Source organism: Lissotriton vulgaris, unplaced genomic scaffold (genome assembly GCF_964263255.1).
Source record: "Lissotriton vulgaris unplaced genomic scaffold, aLisVul1.2 SCAFFOLD_2244, whole genome shotgun sequence".
In the NCBI taxonomy this organism is placed as follows: domain Eukaryota; kingdom Metazoa; phylum Chordata; class Amphibia; order Caudata; family Salamandridae; genus Lissotriton; species Lissotriton vulgaris.
In genome coordinates this window covers 77,885-97,985 of record NW_028243726.1, presented here as the reverse complement: position 1 = coordinate 97,985, position 20,101 = coordinate 77,885, and the positions used below count along the sequence as shown (strand labels likewise).

At 43.3% G+C, this 20,101-nt stretch overlaps 1 pseudogene; it reads right to left on the bottom strand.

The window, feature by feature from the left end:
* Positions 1–4,007: 4,007 nt before the first annotated feature.
* On the bottom strand, positions 4,008–5,399 carry LOC147668246 (uncharacterized; annotated as a pseudogene).
* Between the last annotated feature and the right edge of the window lie 14,702 nt (positions 5,400–20,101).

Genomic DNA, 20,101 nt, shown 5'->3' with positions numbered 1-20,101 from the left:
TAATCCACACATTCCTGTCAACAAGCATAACCGGAACTTCAGCTGTGGGGTCTAACTTCATCCCTAAATCCTTCTGATGTGCCCGTCCCAGCAGGTTAGAGCCCACTTTTGCTACATGCACTTTCCCCACCGTACTTCTTCCCTTGAAGGATATTTTCATGATGACCATGTCTTCTAACGAATGGGATCCCTGTTGTACCCCACCGGACATGCATCTGGTTTTTCTAACATAGTCCCCTTTTCCTCCAATTTTTCCGGGTAAGTCTGCAAATTTATGAAGGTGAAAGGTGAACAAGAGTCAGCATAAACTTCTATTACTTCACCATTTAACTCTATGTCACATTTTGGTAGATTTACCATTCTAACGAGATTGTTTTCTTCGTTGTCTATTCTCAGAACATATCTTCCCTCACACTCCTCATTGTTCCCTACAAGATTCACAACTTTCCTTGTCACAACTTTACATACTCTTTCAAAATGACCCTTCCTATTACAATTCCTGCACGTCGCTGTTCTTGCTAGACAACGAATACTGTCTGCTAAATGTGCTGTGCTTCCACAACGGTAGCACTTAAGTCTGCTATCTGTGTTACTTTTCTCTCTGACTGGTTCTTTGTAAAACTCCTTTTTTCTCACATTCTTTACAGCATACATTTCTCTATTTTCCTCCCTCCTCTCATTTACTTCATTTACCTTGTTCCCTTCATTTACATTCATCTCTTTCACACATTCTGCTGTGTGCTCTACACTTTTTGCTATATCTATAGCATTCTTCAAGTCTGGATTTCCGACCAACAATTTTTCCTGAATCTTCTTGTTGTTGGTGCACCTCACCAATTGGTCCCTTATGAGAGACTCTGTTAAATCATTGAACTCACATGTACTAGCCATCCCTCTTAAACATGCAATGTAATTTCCTACTTTTTCATTTTTCCCTTGCACCCTTCCGAAAAATTTGTGTCTTTCCAACACAGCATTTATTTTATCAGCAAATTGCAATTCCAGTTTCTTTAAGCTCAAATCATATACATCTCTATCCTCTTCTCCTCCTTCTCCCTCCTCCAACTCTGGTAAGCTATCAAAATCCCTTCTTCCTTCCGTCCCTAGATTTATCAAGAGAATATTCTGTCTCCTTATTGCTGAGAACCCACTTGCACCTATTGCGATCAAATATGATTCAAATCCCTTCTTCCAATCTTTCCATGGTAAAGCCGGTTCCCCTTCCTCTGTCAGGAAAGGCAGCGGCTGGTTCATGCTAGCTGCTGCCATAGCTACAATCTCCCTTTTCACCCTATACTATATTGAAGGTGTTTCCTAAGCTCAATATCACATACCTTATACCAATTTCCTTTACTTTCATATACCTTTTCCACGCAGTTAGAATACTTCATGCATTACAAACTGTTTTCCACAGCAAACTGCTATGCTTGTGTTTGCTAATCAAATTTCCAACAACTCTTGCATTTCAAACTGTTGTACATATCAGTAATGCTCAATTACATGTACATCAACTGTAGAAGATATCAATGTTTCATTCCTTATAATACTGCACTGTTCCTTTAATTCCTGTGTTGGATCTGTCCCTCGTAACCCAAACACCGTCTAGGTTCGAGGAATCTGCCGATGCTAACAAAAGTTCATTTTCCTTCCACTAATGAGGTTATACACTCCTTCTGTGCTACTCGTCCGCTCCTCCGAGATACACAGGCTCCGTCCTCCCAAGAAACGCACCGTAAGCTCATCACCAGCTCCTCCTTTGCTTCATGTGGGGTCCTTCACATGCAGCCGACAGCTCCCAACAACACCCGGGATGCCTCAATCAGCACTCTCCACCTCACGCGAATCCGTAGCCTAGCGTACTCCTCAGCTGCTCGCCTCTCCTCAACAGCTCAGACGTCACCCGGAATCATTAACGATCTCGCAGGTACTTCCTCATATTTTTCCTTCACTATCTGTATAGATGATTTGCGACCCAAGCCGCATTTCGCTGTGACACCACTCCAAGTGACGTGATAGCTGTTTCAAAGGTAGCTGCCCCTCGCCTCTTCCTGTCAGACAATTACTGTCAGAGTGACCTTTCACATGCACTTTGACTCGTCATTAGCGCCAACACTTGTCACGCTACGTTTCAAGTATGTCTCCAACCAGTTCACTAGTGGCAGTCTACAATGACAGCGACTTCTGTCACACTCTCACTGCTACTTCTCCGTTCAGTCAGCTCCTCATTCTCCGTTTTCATTCACAGAGTTTTCCTTCTTAGTTATCTTTTCTCGCACAAAGTGCTAATTTCCTCACCTTGGTGCGTCGACAACTTCTTCCTTTTTTCTTTTCTTTCACTGCTCATTTCGTCTCTGCTCGTCGTCACTCTCTGCTCGGGTAACTCATGGAGGGGATGTCACACGTTGGCCTCCTCCCAACGATCGTCGCCAGTGTTATAAATAAGCACTCCACAGTTATATCAACCTGTTTATTTGTCAGGTGTTAACAGCGACACCCATAACCCTTATCTTGTCCTCAGGTTGTCGGAGGGAAAATTAATTGTGGGCAGGAGGGGCCAGGGGACTCGGCGCAGCAGCTCAGAAGCCGCGCTGGGGAGACCGTGAGAGAGAACTAAGGGAAATGGGACAGCTTAATTTGCACCGGAATAGACCTGGAACTCTTACTCTGAAAACAGGAATAAACGGATATATGAGCCTTGGAGACTGTTTCTGAAAGTTGAACAAGTTTTATTAGAAGACACAGCTTCTAGAAATATTCAATGATAACATAAAAACCACATAGTACTTGATCATGCTCCCAGCATTCTCTTGAAAGTTGCATGGACCAGCTTGGATTTACAAAGTACAGTTTACAGCTGCTATGAGAGAGAGAGAGACTATACTTTAAGTACACCTCTGAGCTTTGAGGCAGCTTCCATAGAAAAGGTTAAGCACATATTATGGGCACACTCACCACTGTATGTAAGATGTCCTGAAAGTACAAGTTTAAACACCTTAAATGCAGTGGAGATAAAACAAAGTCAGAGAAAACATCACATATCAAATAGTGAAATATAACTTTAAAATGCAACAAGGAAAAAGCATTTCATTACAGCAGAAAATACAATAGAGGAGCAGAATCTAAGTACATGAAACAAAGGCTATCTCGAGTAACCCCTGGGAAAAACTCCTGTCCGACACCCTATGTGCAAACGAGGAGTAGTTCAAGGATAATCTGGCGGACCACCCTTTTATATTGTTCAGGGGTGAGTAGCCTATGGTCACGCCATATCACGTCACCTCGAACCACATATCCTTCTATCGCCTCTCACGCCCCTGCCTGATGCCTTCCCATCATAAGTATAAATGTGGCCCCTTATCGTAATTGTGTGGCACGTACGCCAGCCTAGACTGATTTCCTGCCATTCTGACTGGAAGTTTGTCATTAATCAGAAATGTGTTATTATTGCTTTGAAGGATTCTATTCATGCGTTATTGTGCCAGTCTGCGATACCGATTTGCCACATTTATCCTCATTTATCGGACAGGCTCGAGAAGTAGCTTGTGGTGGGAACTTCCCTTATCTCCGTTCACAGCTTTTAGGTGGGGTGCTCGGGGTGTGTTGCAAGAATAAGAAGGAACTTGAACTTCAATGATCTTAACCTAGCATACAGTGGGGTGGGGGCTATAAACAGGAGTGCTGAGTTACGCAGAAGTGGAGCTGGCAGAAGCCTGGGTGAGACCTGCTTTCTGCTTCTTTTAAGCTGAAAGAAAATGGCAGTGCTCAGGCCAATGTAACTGAGGCCTATAACTTCTAAGCAGCAGGGCCTACTTAGTGGTCATGCTGCGTAAGTGATAAGAGTGTTCTAGGATAACTAGGCAGTGAATTTTTCTCCCTCTTTCAGTCCCCCCTCTGGTTCATATATGAACCAATCAAACATCATACAAACTGCATACTTAGCTGGAGATGGGGGAAGTGGCCAGGGCGAGTTTATGAAGAATTTGTTCCTAAATCCTCATCTGGTCCCTCTAATCTCTTACACATGGTCTCATAGGGAGGTACTGACTTTCAGAGGGGACCTGCGCTAAGTGAACGTCAGGGATGGTACGCTCTATGTTCAACACTGCTATCTCTACATCTTCCCCTTGTCCCCTGCGTATACCTGTATAGTTCATCTCAACTTTCTTAGACCTTAATCTTCTAACATAATGCAACATAATCTGTGTTCAAAAATACACAATTACAAGCACACATAATATAGGCATTATACATTTTAGTACTGCAGATAGCCATGAAGGCATCCAGTCCAAGTTGGACCAATTACTTAAAACATCTGCTTTTGCACTTCCATCCTCAGGCATCTGTCTCCCCAAATTGTCCAAGTCCTCAATGGCCTTTGTAAGTGTTCCGTTATCAGCATCATCGGGCAAAATGAAGACACAGCAGGATGATTTTCCCATTCTGGCGCATCCACCACTATTTATCGTAATTAACTGGTCTAGAACATAGTTCCAGAACCATTAGTCTCAGAGGTCGTAGTTCTTCTTCCACGGCGTTGAACCCATCACGGGTGTTGTTAAAAAGCTGCATCAATTCATATCTCGTTACTTGGAGCCATTGAGCATTGGCTTTGGTCTGGAACATGGGGATAACTCCCCCAAAGTAAAGTTCAGCATCGTTGAAATCTTCCGGAACCTCATGGAACGTGTCATCTTAGGAGTACTTTTTGACTTCTCTTTTTCGGTGGTGGGGCAGGGTGACATCACCTGCCATTGGGTGTGCATGGATGTGGGAAATGTTCGCTGCTGGGACGACGAGATGCCATTCATGCATCGTCACGATAGAACAAAGTCCTTGCCATTGGGGAGGCAGCTGCATATACAGATTTTCTCCGCATATCCAATAGATACCAATGAGGATGGATGTGCCGTACTTCAAGTTCGAATTAAAACTAGTGCTGTTGCAATTAGTATTCCTGCCCACAGGTACCGTTCCATTACCTAGGAAGCAAAGGAGAGGAGACTTTAGCTTGTATGCTCTTTTCTGTGTGTATGGTGTACCCTCATTGGACGTGTATCATCTAGTTTCCCTACCCCATATCTCAGCACACTCCCTTTCTATCTCCACATTTAAATTATATTTGTGCTCTTGTCCTACAGGTGTACTACCTAAGGAGGCTGCCTTACATATTAAGTCATGTGGACCATTCCACTCATTGTTGAAATAAATGTTGGCCTTCAGGTGTAGAATAGGTCTCCACTGACAAGGGCATGTGTCATGGGTGTGGTTACATCGGTGATGTTCAGGTGAGTGGCATTTGGATGGGGTGTTGGGAAGGTGAAGTACCCTAGTTTCTTATAGTGACGTTCCCAAACCTGCATTATGTCGGCAGGTACTTTCATATCACGGTAAACCTCCATTCTCCTTTCAATTTCCAAAGGATTAGTTATCACCCTAAATGTTACATACTTGTCATCCCACTCTGTGGTATTTACAAATGCATCATCCACTTTGGCTGAGTGGAGCTGTATCTGATCATGTATGCGGCAAAGAAACAAGTGTAAAAGACATTTGGCTGCGGGTGGTGGGACTTCTTTAGGAAAGATCAATTTACCTGCGCCTACAGCGTGTGGAATGTGAGAACATACAAAGCAAGACTCATTTGTGGCTTTTCTTCCCACCTCCCTCATGTCTCTATACCACATGTTATCTAACAATGCATTGTGTATACCATAATCCTCCCCTGACATACTGGGGCGCTGGGAATGAAAATCAGGCATTGAGTGCTGGTCGAAGGTGTAAACAACTGTATCTTGGAGATTACTAACCCAGTCTTCCATAAGTCGGGTATGCGATATATATCTAACTGGCACTATCTCGCTACTCATTCTATATCTAAGACTTCTTTTATTTTGGCGGGATCGTCTTGGGGTACCTGGCACAGTGGGGGTCAAGATGATATCGAGTGCCAAGTCCCTTCCTGTAGGGTCAACTTGGGGTACAGAAGGTGTTAAAGTAGGCACAGAGGTGTCATAGCTACTACTGGTGCTTTTCCCAGTTTGCTTGTTACCAGGAAGTGTCTTGTGCATGGGAAGCTCTGTGGTTGTGACAAATGTAATATTACTAGCAGCTCCTCTCTCTCTCTCTGATCGCACTTCTAACCAGTGTAATGCTGTTACTGAAGCTATAAACATAACAGAGAATAATATTACAGTTGTACATATCTTTTTAATTGAAAGCTTGACATGGAGGGTTGTTCTGTTGCTGCGTCTCAGTTCGTAGGCCATCATACGATCTCCACATTCTTTATCTTGGATAGTTAGTTGGTACATGATGTCCTTCTCTTGGTCAATGTTCAAATCTGTGATGGTGCCGGGTGAAACCATTCCTTTCTGGCTATTCGGACAGCTGTGGGTAAAAAGTCAATTTGCAAGTGTTTGCTGAATTTGAGGTCTCTCCTCTTCCACACTGTTTTTTCTAAAAAGATGTGTGTCCCAAAGCAGATAGGCGGAAGTTCATCAGAGATAGGACCCTTGTTCTTTGTCTTCGATATCTGGATGGAAAGGAACTTTGGAGCACGCATTAGTGCACATAAATGAACAACAATTCATTGCTTACAATATCAGAAGAGGGCCCAGTGTCTTGTCTTAAGTCTGGTGGAGAGAACAACCATATTCATTGATCTGTCAGTGACAAGCCGGTGAGATGTGAACAGGCCGTTAATGCGCTCACCCTAACATTGTCGCAGTTATTCAAAAGAATGATGTTTGAAAAATGACTGGCACTGTCACTGCGAGTCACTGCAATGGCATCCAGTAATCCTCAGTGGCATATGACCTCATGAAGTAGGAAGTTAGCTGCGGCCTTTGTGTCATAATGGACACATGGTCCAACTTAAATCCACCGTGAAAAAGGGCACACCACTAACATGATGTGTATTTTAGGCATCTGTCAATCATGTCTACATAGTTAATGTGGAGCTCTAAAAAGGACCCTAAAAAAGGATACAAAGGGTTGTATCTGTTCATGTGCACTGGGGATGAACCACTCTGTTTGCAGAGTTGTGGACATGATATCACGTGAGACGTGTAGGAAGGTGCAACTGACTGAGTGCTAATTGAAAAAGGGCTTGTGGCATGACAGGCTTTCCTGTCACTGTCTGTCTATAAACGAAATCTGAAACATCCTGTTGTACTCACCTCTCCTTCCACAACTTTTTTCTTCAGGTGGGGCACTTCTCTGTGTCTCTCTAAGGTGCAGCTGTGCAATAAAATCATAGTGCTGTGTGTTACCAATAGTGTATGGGCATAATGGATCTTCTTGCACTGTTGAGGGTGTATTTTGGGCAAGCCGAATGGGGGAGCATTGCTTACTCCCTGCATGCGTCCTTTTAACATTGAAATCTACTTCATATCCGCATTAATTTGTACTTTCCCAGCACTGGGCATGTGTGAAGTAATAACTGTACACAGCGGTGCATATCTGAAAACGTTCTCCTTATCTCCTCTTATCCATCTTAACATACATATTCCTTACTAATTATCTTTTTTTACCAAACTGTGTGGTCTTAGGCCACTCATTCTCTTGCTCATTTCCATAGACCAACGTATTATTACACAATACTTTTCCCTTTCTTATCAATCTTATTGTTTGCTGTGAACTACAGGAAGCCTTTTTCCTGTTTGGCTCTACACCCAGAATATGCACTCGGCCAGGAAAGTTACTTATGAACATGGCCCGAAAAAAAAAAAAAAAACTCTCAATTAGCTTTTCAGTACTTTTTAATATCTGAAAACATGTGCTGTCTCTAATTGCAATATGCAAAATATACGTATCGTATTATAAAAGATGGCTTTTACCATCTTTGTAAAGCACATGTTCACTCAGAATGGTATATTGATGATAAACAGCAGATCCTTATTGTCCTCAACTCAAGGTATTCCTTGAATCCACCTTAGAAGGATGAAATGCTCAATAGACCTAGCAGCACATGATCTCGTGTCTATCTCTGAAAAGAAATGTGATGCAACTAGTGTGCATTCCATTCCATCATTTTATCTCTGGCTTGTGCCTGTGTCAGCTGCTGCTATCTATTTCTGAATGAAAATGCAAACATAGAATTGACAGTCTGCGTACACTTGGGAACTGAAAAGGGCATTGTGCCTTTTTCATTGAAACATATTCTTAGCTTTCATATTTAATTTGGCCATCAGATCATGTGGACTGTGGTGAATAAATTAGACGCTCCTCATTACCTTTATCTCCTATTTCTATTCGTACTTGTTCTGTGAAAGGGACTAATATCGCCCCAGAGAAATCTAGTGTGTTTGCGCTCTGGTTGGAAATGAGTAGTGCCCTCTCCTTGATACAGGAGAATGTGGCACCTGTGTCAATCAAAAAACTATACGTGTTGTTGTTAATCATGACATTCACAACGGTGTCCTCTCTAATCTTTGTGAGACATGACAACAAGGGACACACTAGAGTTGTCTGTGGGCTTATCCTAACTTGAATTGCCTCCAGCCTTGTGCTGCTGGATGGTGCCCTGTGAAACCGAATTGATGGGGGGCAGAACTGAAGCTCCCTGCGGTATCGGGGCTTGTGTCTGGGACACCATTTTGTACACAGGCATGTGTTGCTGAGGTACCTGTTGTATCTGATGTGTTGTTACCTGTGTGTTACCTCCTGGTACATTTAAGGCACTTTGTGAGAAATTAGCGACAGTAGTCACTTGACTCACTGGTGTAGCTAGCCTAACTGCATCAAGAGTCTTTCTTTTCTTTAATTTCTGCTGTTCTAATTTAGCAGTTGTGTTTTCAAAAGCTAATTGCCTTGATTGTGACATTAGAGATCCAATGTCTGAGACATTAGGAAACTTCTGGCGCAGTTCGTTCCATAGCGCTGATCTTATTTTACTGAAAGGATCACCATCTAATTCTGAATTAGTGGTGCAAAGCCTTGTGTTGATGCGTGAAAACATATCCTCTGCATCCTTTCCAATCAGGGATATGAGCAGGCTTTTCATATCCCAAATAGCCAATGACACACTTGAAGTGTCATTTTCAAAGGCTTCTATCCACTTTCCCGCACACTCTGTGAGGGGTGGGAGTTCTTTCTTCAAATTTTCTTTGTCTGTTAGGGACCAAGTTACTGAGGTAGGGTGGTCATTGACCTCCTTGGACAGCAGGGGCAGCTGGTGTGTTACCCCTGTGGGTCTTGTGTGACAATACCTGCATGCGTATTTCTTCCAGACCCTTAGGCCTTGGCGCATGTAGGTGTAGTTCCAATCGTCATTTCCTTCTTCCTGCAATATACATTCCTCAGCAGTGGCCATTTCATCTGGCTCAAAGGAACCCTCTTGGGGCCAAACCTTCATTTGAGATGCATTAGCTTCTGTCCATTCTGCCAATTTATCTGAGAATGGATTGACATAAAGGTCACTCCCTTCTCCGAGTATTACTATCTCATTTGGCGTCAGACCATTTTTCAGTGGCGGTCTTGGCCTGTCAAGGGTCATATGGTGCAGTACTCCAGATCTGGCGGTGTGCAGACGTGCTGTACCTGATGCATCATATTTCTGTTGGACGTCATCCAGTCGCCCATAGTTACCTAACACTGCAAGACTTTCCATCTCTCTTCTTCTCTTCTTCTCTGCCTTCTCCTCTTTTCTGCTTGTTCGAACATTTTTGGCAGATCCAAATTGTCTTGCTCCAGCTGTGGTCTCTCTAGCCTACGTGGTGTAACTAGTGGAGGTGATGCCTGAGGCATCGGCGTAGGTGGTCGTGTCACCTGAGTGTTATAATCAATTATTGTAGACGGAGCTTGGGGCACACTTAAGTAGTTGGCTGTGAGAGAAGCTGCTATGTTGATCTGTGGTGGGGCTGCACTTTGATTTTCCTGATGTAAGTCTATCCAAGGCCCTTGCTGTGGCATGATAGTTGGGACTCCACCACTGTGTGGCTCTACCTCCTTCGCACTACTAGCTACTTCATTTGGTGCCTGTTTTTTCTTTGCACCCATCTGCTCAGTCATTCTATCCCCTATACTGGCTAGGTATAATGCAAGTTGCTGGAGTGCTGCTGTATTTTCTGTGGGGCTTCTTGAGTACTGTTTGTGTGACATGTCCCCTTCTTCTTTACCTGTTCTTTGGCATAGGTCACTTTCTGCCCTAGTCCTGCTAATGTCTCCCTCAGTTACTACCTCAGAGGGATACTGTTCACTGTCTCTCTTTACTTCATTGAACTGTAGCAGGTGCTTTTCCTCTCTATTAGGACCTGTGTTAAGGGGCTGCCACTCATTATACTGACTCTGTGTATTGTAATGCTGGTGGCTCGGGAATCGGAGTGGGCCATAATGTCTTGTTCTTGTTCTTGGGGTATCGTGATTCTCAGTGAGGGATGTGGGTGCTGGGCGGTCAGGTCTGGGAAGTGTCATGTGGGAGCTGTGCTGTGAACCACCAGAGGCCTCATGGCTCTCTTTGTTTTCTTCCTGCTGGGGGCTGCAGAGTTGGACACTTGTCATTTTTATTGTCAATAGCGTGTCAATTTGACTTGGCATTCCTGATGCTGCATCCTGCAGTACTGGGCTTTGGGATCTTAGGGATAGCTGGCCTAATGTACTCTCTGGTGTACTATCTTGTGACTTATCTGAGAAGTCTGGGGCTGAGGCATTGTCATGGCCTATGGCTGTCTGGACATTTGATAAGAGTTCTATGTCTGTCTTTATACCCTGTCCTATATTAATGTCATCTGCGTCATAGGCTGGTGGATGGGCTGTGGGTGTTGACATTATCCTTCTGTGTTGTTTGTAGGCTGGCGTAAGTGTGCAACGCCACCGGACGTTATTGTCAGCCTTACCTGCTGTAAGTATGTTATGTCAATTCCTAGGGCTGATATTAGTGTCAAAATGACTGTACATGTCAGGGGTGAGACAGACTCAGGGGATGGTGCTGTATCTTCAGAAAGGGCAACAACACAGCCGTTCACTATGTGTACTGTGATCTGTAGTCTTGGGTCTTGTGTGGGCTGTCTGCCCATCTCCTAGAGTTGTCTTATCTTTGCGGTGGGCAATCTGTGGCAGTGAATGTGGCAATACTAATCTCCTTTTAACATGCGGCTTTGTAAATATGCCCACATTTCTGGGTAATGTGTTGTGGAAGGGTGTCTTTGTAACAGTTCTGTGAGACTTGGTGATGGCTGCTGCTGCAGCTGATCATGCACCTCGTGGGCGTGATGCTCACAACCTAGTGGAGTGAGGGTATCCTGTGAATCTCCCTGCCCCTCCGGGCAGCTGGTGCTTGGAGGAGGCGGTGTGAGTGAACGCTGGTGAGCAGTATCAGGGCTTTCGCTATTTACTACACTACCTACTGACTGAAGTGTGAGTTGTGTGTTATCAGTGAGGGATGTATACGTTGGCACTGGGAGGCACAGTTTCACTAGATGCAATGTGGATGCCCTTATCTCAGTACCCTGTGTGAGTGGGATTCCCAATAAGTCCCATGCTCTAGATATTAAGGAAATTTCCTTTTTGTTAAATTGTCTATGAGTTTGTGCGCTCACGTTCTGCACTGATACAATTTTATTGTTCAATATGTGTAGAACTACCTCAACTATTTGTTGTCCACTATAGCTCATCTGTACTTTCTTGGTTGTATGTACATATATGTACCGGACATCTGGCTGACCTCCTGTCAGTTGCTTTCTGGGGTGGGACTGTTTACCACTAGCTCATCACCCAATGCTTCTATAAGGACGGAATAAAATGCTTCTCTAATTTCTTCCTTTTCTGGACCGTTGTAAATACCTTCTGGGGAACCGTCAGGGAACTGCAGGGCAGTAGGATGGTTACCAAAACAAGCCTCAAGGACCTTGCTATGCAAAGGGTTGCGAGGCCACAATGATGTCACAATAACAGGTATCTCTAGTCCCGGTATTGTCATAAAAACCTGCACATGTATGGCGTGTGTCGTTTTGTATGTCCTAAAATCATGTCTCCTATTCATTTGTGTGGAATGCAGTTAAAAAAGAAAAATGTCATGCTATACTAAATGATACCCAGTCATCCAGAAAGTGCAGAGTACTCCTCTGTGTCCTCCCTTGTGGAGCCTGCAGTGCTCATGGAGGGAGGGGGCTATCCTGAATGCCAAGTGTGCACTCAGGAGAGTAGCAGCATTAAAAAAAACAATATATCTGTGGTAATTGGGGTGCTCAATATGCTGTATCTTTTACAGAAACTCCTCAGTTATCAGTGGCAGATGAACACACATTGGGATACAAAAAAATGCATTTACAATCTACCTAGTTATTGAATCTCACTAACAACCCAGTCTTCAAATGATGTTCACAAAATATTTGCAGCAGTATCTTGTTAGTGGGCCCTTACCCCTAAGCGGTAGTATTGGTATTGGGCCAGGCGCACAATGCACCACAATATTATACAGAAATCAATGTACACAGTTTATAATTAATCAAAGAATCAAAGAACAAAAAATAAACAATCACAATGAACGTAGATATCATTAGTATGGTCTCTCTACAGTCAGCCTCTGTACCAGCCAGTGACTCCCAGCACAAAGACCATGGAAAAGAAATAATCACACAAGAGTTTGTTCTATGAACCTAAAAAAGACCTCTATTTTTACCATTAAACACTAAGCAATAACATACAATTTTGTGATTGGAATAAAATCACCTATATTCGTACCTTTGTATTGATAAGAGAAGAGCTAAATGCAAATACTTGTACTATTTGAATTTTATATTACAACAAATTGCGCACTGTGGTGTACAGCAAAAAAGTAAATAATAAGACACGTGTAACTTGGCGAATATACAATGGCTAAAAAGATATATGTTTCCTGATCACACAGCAGGAATTTCCCTGATCACACAGCAGGGATTTACCTGATCACACAGCAGGTATTTACCTGATCACACAGCAGGTATTTCCCTGATCACACAGCAGGGATAAGCGACACCTGAAAATACTGTTAGCTACGCAGATTTCAGATTAGCTTACTTCTCCATTAGTAATGGAATGGAGGCCCCCTCTTTTCCTTATATAGAGAGGCACACTGACTTGATTAAATACTGGAAAGGCGACTGGGCCAACCTGTCCCTTCTCTGTGGTGGTATATTCACAGAGGAACCTTTAAACCGCTAATTAATAATGCTGAGTAAAAAGCTAAAAGTAAAAAATAAGCGTTACAGGATGACAGAAACAATCCTTCTTTGAACTTTGTAGATACACAAGGTTTGGCAATAACATGCAACTATTTATATTAAGAGAAACACATTAATCACAACAACGACCTAACTGTCAGGCTCAGTCTCCACTTAGCACACAGTCCCTCCTCTGCGCAAGATCAAATGGCGAGGCCAACAGACAGGGAGCACGGAAAACCAGGCTGGAGCACCGCTGCGTCACAATAATGCACACCTCTCCACCGTACCCAAGAGAGAGAACAATGGCAGCGACGGGCAGTCAAAGATATGCTTACCCATGCACTGTGTTCCTCCCAATGGCCCGGCTGGAGAGCGGCGCAGAATCGCTTAACAGCTTCGTACTTCCTCCTTCAATCCAGATGCATCCTGTTCAGTTAGTCCTTGTCATCACGTCGAGGTCACCAAGATGTCGGAGGGAAAATTAATTGTGGGCAGGAGGGGCCAGGTGTCTCGGCGCAGCAGCTCAGAAGCCGCGCTGGGGAGACCGTGAGAGAGAACTAAGGGAAATGGGACAGCTTAATTTGCACCGGGGTAGTCCTGGAACTCTTGCTCTGAAAACAGGAATAAACGGATATATGAGCCTTGGAGACTGTTTCTGAAAGTTGAACAAGTTTTATTAGAAGACACAGCTTCTAGAAATATTCAATGATATCATGAAAACCACATAATACTTGATCATGCTCCTAGCATTCTCTTGAAAGTCGCATGGACCAGCTTGGATTTACAAAGTACAGTTTACAGCTGCTATGAGAGAGAGAGAATATACTTTAAGAACACTGGTGAGTTCTGAGGCATATTGCATAGAAAAGGTTAAGCACATGTTATTGGGCACACTCACCACTGTATGCAAGATGTCCTGAAAGTACAAGTTTAAACACCTTAAATGCAGTGAAGATAAAACAAAGTCAGAGAAAACATCACATATCAAATAGTGAAATATAACTTTAAATGCAAAGAGGAAAAAGCATTTCATAACAGCAGAATATACAATGGAGGAGCAGAACCTAAGTACATGAAACAAGGGCTATCTCGAGTAACCCCTGGGAAAAACTCCTGTCCGACACCCTATGTGCAAACGAGGAGTAGTTCAACGATAATCTGGCGGACCACCCTTTTATATTGTTCAGGGGTGAGAAACCTATGGTCACGCCATATCACGTCACCTCGAACCACATATCCTTCTATCGCCTCTCACGCCCCTGCCTGGTGACTTCCCATCATAAGTATAAATGTGGCCCCTTCTCGTAATTGTGTGGCACGTACGCCAGCCTAGACTGAGTTCCTGCCATTCTGACTGGAAGTTTGTCATTAATCAGAAATGTGTTATTATTGCTTTGAAGGATTCTATTCATGCGTTTATGTGCCAGTCTTGGATACTGATTTGCCACATTTGTCCTCATTTATCGGACAGGCTTGAGAAGTAGCTTGTGGTGGGAACTTCCCTTATCTCCGTTCACAGCTTTTAGGTGGGGTGCTCGGGGTGTGTTGCAAGAATAAGAAGGAACTTGAACTTCAATGATCGTAACCTAGCATACAGTGGGGTGGGGGCTATAAACAGGAGTGCTGAGCTTCGCAGAAGTGGAGCTGGCAGAAGCCTGGGTCAGACCTGCTTTATGCTTCTTTTAAGCTGAAAGAAAATGGCAGTGCTCAGGCCAATGTAACTGAGGCCTATAACTTCTAAGCAGCAGGGCCTACTTAGTGGTCATGCTGCGTAAGTGATAAGAGTGTTCTAGGATAACTATGCAGTGACTTTTTCTCCCTCTGTCAAGGTCTGACAGGAGTTCAGCTTAGAACGTTGACAGGAGAAAGGTTAAACCATAGGGGAATGGGGAAGGGGTGTGATGTGGGAGATACCAACTAGGAATATTGCTAGGTTACAACATGAGCAATGGGACCCCCTCAAACATGTAAGTTATGGCCCTGGAACCGAGGGGAACAAGAATACACGAAGCTAGAAAGGTGTTCCTGCAGTGGCCGTATCATTCAATAATGTGTGTACATCTCTAAATAATCAAAAAAGTAGTGACAGAAGGAGATAAAGTGCAAACAAAGTTCATTCAAAAAATATATATTTATTTATTTATTCTTTTTTATTTTTTTATGAATATAAATTCATATGAATTTTATTATTGATCAACGAATCTTCTTTCTTTTAAATTCATAGGTAATACATTGATTATTTGAAAAAATTAATAAAGAACACAAAACAGTTCTAAAATCAGCAACAAATTAGTAGTTCCCCTGAAAAACAATCATACACAGCAGCTCGCTCACGTGCTAACAGTCATTCTACATTCACACCACATACAAAGATGAAAAAGGAACTGGATTCCAATTAGCAAGATGACTACGCTAATGTGATCCAAGGGCACCAAGGTGTAGTTGTTGGCCCTTGTGGCGGGTCTACGCGCGTTTCGGTGGACAAGCCACCTTCATCAGGACCTTGTACATCAAATTGTGCAGATAGCAGGGGATCAGACAAAAGGAAAATTGGCCTAAAAAGAAAGGACAAATCTGTCACTGTCACATACACCAAAAATCTATATACAAAAGAGCATTTAATACATTCACTGTTGGGTGAAACCCGGGGTTCATTACTGTAGTAAGGGAGAAAATCTACCTTTTAGAGAAGAAAGCAGGAGAGTCTAGTCATGCGAGAGCAAAGTACTGACACAAGGTGACGAGTCACACTAACAATTAATGAGGGACCAATTGTACAGTGAGATATCTATTCTGCAAAAGCTTTAAGGGGGTACTCCATACAAAGACATATCCAATCATGTAGCAATACTTACAAGGTGATAGGTCAGCTATCATTAAAACGAGTTCTCTTTAAGAGTTGGGAGGTAGAGTCACTTGAGTTGCACCGCATCTATAATGGGGCCAGGGGAGATTGTAAGGGTAGGTTATGGTATAAAAGATTCGATAGAATGCATGCATAGTCCCTAATGAATAGGCTTACCCATAATGCCAAGTCAGATGTGCTAGGTGACCCTTAAAACTTCATCTTGATATCTTAGATACCAGATTCTCTACCTCCCTACTCTTAAAGAGAACTCGTTTTAATGATAGCTGACCTATCACCTTGTAAGTATTGCTACATGATTGGATATGTCTTTGTATGGAGTACCCCCTTAAAGCTTTTGCATTAATTGTTAGTGTGACATCAAAAAGTTCCTGGAGCGGTGGTCACTTATTTCCAACCGCTGCTCCAGGGACTGGATGATGCTCATTATTGAAACTGCGAAGGATGTAGCATCTACCCTCCTGCGGGAAATTAATGACCTTGAGGAAAAACTGAATACATCCACAGCTGTGGAAGATGGCAAGATCTGCTTGGAAAAAATTAAATCAGAGATGAAGGACTTTGAAACCTACCTCACTAACAAAAAAATGGATAAACTTAAAAAAGATGTGAGGTGGTTTACCAAAGAGAAAATCTACCCCTACCTCACCCCTAATTTTTACCAAGAGACATCACAAGGCAACTATAATCCTAACTACAATGGATATCAAAGGAGACGATACACCAACTTCTCCGACACAGGGTCTTCGGGCTCTGATGGAGACAACTACCAGGATACGAACTATGGTCAGCCAAATCCAGGACCCTTTAGGGGAAGACCGAACCAACGTCCATTCAATGGGAGGGGTTTTTTACACCGAGGCCAATACAGAGGGAGGAATGTTCGCTGGCAAGACCAAGCGACCCATGCCCAAATGAACCCTCCACCTCCTCAGCAATACGTAAGGACTCGCAACCAACAGTACTGGTGGTAGAGACAGACAACGAACCTAAAGCTACAAATGACTTACCCGTGTATAATCTGTCCTCGGCCAATCTTCAACTAGAGGACATAAAGGTACTCAGTAGAGGTTTATCATTTGTTCCTAGTAGTTATGTCAATAAATTCAAACTGCACGAAGACCTGTTTGCCTTTTTTCGTAAAATTAGACTGAACAAATTTTTCCAGGACCGTCCACCCTGTGAGGAAGTAAACAACCTTTCGGGCTGTAAACCAGCATCTACATTCACACCGACCCTGGATATGGTAGGTGCAGAGGTACGCATTTTTGAACAGAGCGTCCTCCAAGATGTTGCAAAGGTCATTAAACACACTTATACTCCTCCTCCAAATCTCTCTCATTCAGAAAGAAACTCCTTGAATGAGCTAAAAACCAATTCCGCCATAGTCATCAAACCTTGCGATAAAGGTGGGGGCATCGCGGTATTTGATAGAACGAAGTATGATGAGAAGAAGTTAGAAATGCTAGCTGTGACTGAACATTATAGACCTGCCCAACGTAAAGAATTAGATCGCTTGAACAAATATATTCAAGAAATAACTCAAGTGGCCTTCACAGATGGCTTTATCTGCGAAGACGAGCTTGTCTTCCTCAACAAAACTACCCCTACTACTTCTGTTCTATATGGTCTTCCGAAGACACATAAATCAGAGAATAATCCACCCATGCGTCCTATCATTTCGACCATTGGCTCATGCACTGAGCCACTGTCTAAATATGTGGATCGATTTTTGTGTCCATTAACCCAGAAATATACTTCGTATATCCGCGACACCGGGGATATCATTAACAAAATAGAAGGCTTACCCTTCAACCCCGATACAGACATCTTGGTGACGCTCGACATTGAGGCGCTCTACACTAATATCCCTCAATGTCGAGCGTTACAGGCAGTGTCCACCCTCCTCAGGAGATACCCCTCTGACCGCCCCGATGCCTTCATTCTCCAGTGCTTGGAGATTGTCCTAATGAACAACTACTTTGATTATAATGGGAAAACCTATAAGCAGATCAAAGGGACATCTATGGGGGCTTCTTGTGCCCCCAGTGTAGCTAATACCTTCATGGGGGAGTGGGAACTGAAAAACATCTTCAATGAATTAGCACCTTTTTTTGAGAATATTTTTGTCTGGAAGCGCTTTATTGATGATATTTTTTTTATCTGGAAAGGGTCGGAAGAGGAACTGCAGACCTTCTACCTTTGGCTTAATGCCAGTGATACGAACCTGAGGTTCACGATGAATCTTAGCACTCAGAAGGTAGATTTTCTAGATATTAGCATTTCAGGCACTAACGGACAGCTATCGGTTAGCCTCTTCAGAAAAAGTACTGCCAAAAATACCATTCTGGAATTTGGAAGCTTCCACCCCAATTGCCAAAGGGAATCCATACCTTTCGGCGAATTCCTCCGGATTCGCCGCAATTGTACGGATATTAGTTCATTCCATCGACACGGAGATGCCCTGAAAGAACGGTTACTCAAAAGAGGCTACCCACACCGCCTAGTGCGACAAGCCTACAAACGGGCCAAATATTTCAATAGATCCGCACTTCTACAGGGGAAACCCCAAAATAAACACGAACGGATCACCTGAGCGATTAATCACTCTACCCTAAATCATAAACTGAGAAATATCATAAATAAAAATTGGAAAATCCTGAACGTGGATGAAAGTGGCACTGTGCTCCCTCTTCCCATGTTAGCCTACAGAAGAAACAAAAACTTAAGGGACATGCTGGTTCATGCGAGACCCTTGACCAGAAACGCTCATTTCAACAACCAGCTTTCCATCACTGGTCTCCCTGCAGTCGTGGGGAACCACAGGTGTGGCGGTTGCCACGCTTGCGACTCAGCCCTCATTTCTGACATGGTAATCTACAATGAAAAAAAGATCAAATTACGCCACCTTACCAACTGTCGTAGTAGCAATATAGTATACATCTTGTTCTGTGATTGTGGCTTAGCCTATGTTGGCGAAACAGGACGCGAGTTTCGCGTCCGTTTCAGCGAACATAAATCCGCCATTAGGACTAAGAAACTCTCAGCCCCATTAGTAGAACACTGCATTGAGAAGTCACACAAGGAGGATGAGATCAGATGGTCCATCCTGGAAAAGGTCACTCCTAAAATGGGTCAGCCCATTGAAATCACGCGGAAAAAACGTGAAACTTTCTGGATTTTTCTTTTTGACATGTAAAGCGAGGACTAAACGAGGAGATATCTTGGTATGTTACCAAGTAAAGAATCTTGATCTCTTGTCCTTGTTCCATTCCCCATAAACTGTGCCTTTATATGACCTATTCCGGACTTATATCCCGTGTTGCAGTCTATATGAGAATTTCTACCTCATTCTGGACTTTTTATATGTGGCTCTTTGTACTTCTCACATTATCGTCTAGCCGGCTTTGTCTAGCCGGCATCATTTCACCAGCCGGCATTACTTCATTTATATAAAATCTCTGCCGGGCTAATAACTTAAAATACAACCCGCAAAAGAAATCCTACTGTAGTCACGACCTTTCAGACGTGGCCTCTCTTTTATTACACTTGGAAATACCATTTCACTTTCTAGATATCGTAAATGTATGAGTCCGTTTGGCTGGGTACACATAATATGGCCGCCACTATGCAGTCCCTCGTCTATTACCATGCCACAATACTCTCGCGGTCTTTTTCTCTTCTTCCGCGATATTTCAACCCAGGCATTAGAGTATAAGAACGGGCGGACACAAACAATGTCACACGGAGGGTTTCGTGAACGCGTAGATACTTGAACGCTGCACGCCGGATTCACAGGTAAACTGAATAGAAATCTATCTGAGTCAGAGGGGTGTAGAGTAGTTCCCTTCTTAGATTTAAAGATGTAACTCTCTCGACGTGGTAGCGCCGACCATTTGCGCAGCGAGTTTGAACCCATGGGCTTCTTCGCTGTATTCCCACTCGGTTGTTTTTGTACTATGGGACTTAATACAAATATCACCCACTCTCAGTAGTAAGCTCTAGATTTTCTGGTATATGCGTCCTCCTCTCAACCTTTTTTCTGACATGACTGATTCAGTGCGTGTAATCCTGCATCGCTACCATACCTCAG